This window comes from Pelodiscus sinensis, unplaced genomic scaffold, assembly GCF_049634645.1.
Source record: "Pelodiscus sinensis isolate JC-2024 unplaced genomic scaffold, ASM4963464v1 ctg35, whole genome shotgun sequence".
In the NCBI taxonomy this organism is placed as follows: Eukaryota; Metazoa; Chordata; order Testudines; family Trionychidae; genus Pelodiscus; species Pelodiscus sinensis.
The window spans coordinates 8,019,257-8,021,987 of NW_027465908.1; the positions used below are offsets into that span (position 1 = coordinate 8,019,257).

Genomic DNA, 2,731 nt, shown 5'->3' on the forward strand with positions numbered 1-2,731 from the left:
TGTCCCTGGAGAGATGGAAATGGGTCCGTTCCTTGTGGGGAAAGAAGTGGGTGTGTGGGGAGTGGGGTTCGAGTTCAAACCTCCCCACAGACCAGAACCCCACATTAGGAGCAAGAAAGAGCCTTGAGTCAGGCAGTGGAGAACACTTGGCTCCTGTTATCCTGTGTTGGGATATTAGGAAACTTTTTGCACACAGCCTGGTTAGCTCAGTTGCTAGAGCAGGAGACTCTTAGAGTACGTCTAGACTACCGGGTTTTGTCGACAGAAGTTTCTGTCGACAAAACTTCTGTTGACAAAGAGCATCCAGACATATAGAGTTCTGTCGACAAAGCAAACTGCTTTGTCGACAGAACCCTGTAGTCTAGACGCAACCCTACAGGCAATAACACCTTCTGTCAACAGAACTCTGTCGACAGAAGGTGTTATGCCTCGTAAAATGAGGTATACCAGCGACGACAAAACTGCTGAGTTCTGTCGACATTATGTTGACAGAATTCAGCGGTAGTGTAGACACTGGTATAGTTTTGTTGACAAAAGTCCACTTTTGTCGACAAAACTCAGTAGTCTAGACACACCCCTTAATCTCAGGGTTCAAGCCCCATGCTGGGCGGTGCCCTTCTTTAACTCACATTCTCAGCTTACAAGTAATTTGCTCTCAGCTTTCACCAGGGTTTTAGAAAGAAAAAGTCTAGTCCTGAGGTCCAGCTTTAGTAGAACCAGAGAGAGAACCAACTGCAATTTCCATCTTCTGAGGAGAAGGGAAGAGGATTTTCTTCTCCTCAGTTCTAGCCACATCAGCCCAGGGAGGAGAAAAAATAACCCTCCGCCCGCTGATTGTCCCCCGTCAGCTTCTGTAACTTCACCTCCTGCCACAGCAGCTCCAGCTTTGAGCTACAAATCTCAAGGGGCTGGTGAGGAAATGAGGAGCTGGCAGCTCGGGTTAGTCGCTTCCATGAGAACAAGAGGTGGAGTGTTCACAAGGTGCATTTGCCTCCCCCGCAGAGCAGGGTGTTAGAAAGAGCTGGGAACAGAACAGCGAACCAAGTGCCGTCTCTGCCAAAGTGTGTTTCTGTGGTGTGGTGGTTATCAAAGTTGTGTAACAAATTAAAGGGCTGTGGTTCAAAGCCAGGTGAAAACAGAGCCCCATCTCTTATTGCTGCTCCCCTGGGTGCCTAGGTAAGTGCAGCTGCTGCTAACCAGCCTGTGCCCTGGATGAGCCCAACTACCATGTGATAGAGGGGGGTGACCTCACCTGATAATGCCCCTGGGTGCCAGCCTGGAGAAGGGAGATGAAACAGGCCAGGCAGCTGCTGCTGGAGGCTTGTGGCTTGCCCTCCCCTGCCCTGGGAGGCTGGTGCATTGGGCCGGCTCTGCCTGCTGCCTCCCTTGTGTGACTTGCCCAGTGTAACAGGCCAAATGTTGGAAAAGCCTCTTCCAAAAAAAGCAGAAGAAAAAGCTACACAAATTGGGTTTTGAAATTTGCGTAGCTTTTTCCAGAAGAGCAGTGTAGACACAGCCTGAGTGTTGCTCAGCACTGGTAGGAGACAGGGAGGGACAAAACGATCTAATGGCACCTGCAGCCTTTCAGAACAACCCCCAGCTCCAACCCCAAGAACCAGCCCTTCCCTCCATCCTCACTGGGGTCTGCTGGGAACTGTCTGGACTCAAGCCCACCCCACTGTCAGCCTAAGAATTGCCTGGTCTGTAAAAGGTGTCCAGGAAATGAGGAACCAGCTAAAGTGACTCTGGTGGGACTTGAACCCACAGCCTTTAAATGTCTAGTGGGGCTTACACTAACCATTGTAGCTTAGAAGTCCAACATGCTTTCCATTGCACCACAGAGCCTGATGGGCTACAGAGCTTGATATCTCCACTCTCTGCTTTGCAGCATGTCAATGCCTGGGGGAAAAGTAAGGGGAGCCAGGTCCACCTCTTTTGGGACAGCAGGTAGGAAGAGGGCCATGGAGCCCCTAACAGTGGAAATAAGGAATAAGAGCAGAGCAGTAGATAGAGAATGTGGGCATTGATCCCACTGCCTCTTGCATGCAAAGCAAGGGCTCTACCACTTGAGCTAATTCCCCTACTGATAAAAGTCTCTCCTGCCCCACCCACCTTGTTCCAGAGCCCACAACGTCCCTGCGGCTTCCCAGGGCTCCGTTCTAAAAGGGCCACTTGTGAGACTGGCACCCCTGGGTCGGCTAGCTCGGAGGTTTAGGACGTGATGCTCATATCACACAGACTCATCTTAAGAGCAAGCCCCTTGTTTCAAACCATAACGGGCTCACTATTCCGATGTCCCTGCAAACCTCATGGCGCGAGGAGTGAGGGGCATTTCGGAACAGCGATTTATTTGGAACTAAGTGCTGTGTAGCCAGCACCAAATTACAAAATAAGCTATTTCAAAATTGACTCGAAATAAGCTACACAATGGTATAACTTATTCTGAGCTATGGGACACACCCCTAGTGAGCTAGAGCCCACCTCTGTCCCCAGCTCCCTCCCTGTTCCACCCACCCACTGCTGCCTGGCAGGCTCATGTCCTGTCCCTGGCCAGCCCCTTGGCATGTGTGAGCTGCTCTCCCTGCCCCCGTCACTCAGGGCTGGTTCTGGGGCTCAAGCAGGGAACATCAGAGGCTGCTCAGGGGGCCACGTTGTTAGGCCAGGGGCCCTCCTGTGGGGCTGTGAGTGTTGCTGTCCCTGCTGTACAGACAGGGCCTTAGAGCCAGGGAGA

At 51.7% G+C, this 2,731-nt stretch overlaps 1 non-coding gene across 1 annotated transcript; it reads right to left on the reverse strand.

The window, feature by feature from the left end:
* Positions 1–1,740: 1,740 nt before the first annotated feature.
* On the reverse strand, positions 1,741–1,845 carry TRNAR-UCU (transfer RNA arginine (anticodon UCU)). The gene is made up of 2 exons: positions 1,809–1,845; positions 1,741–1,776 (listed from the first exon to the last, which is right to left on the reverse strand). It is a non-coding gene; the product is annotated as a tRNA-Arg (tRNA).
* Between the last annotated feature and the right edge of the window lie 886 nt (positions 1,846–2,731).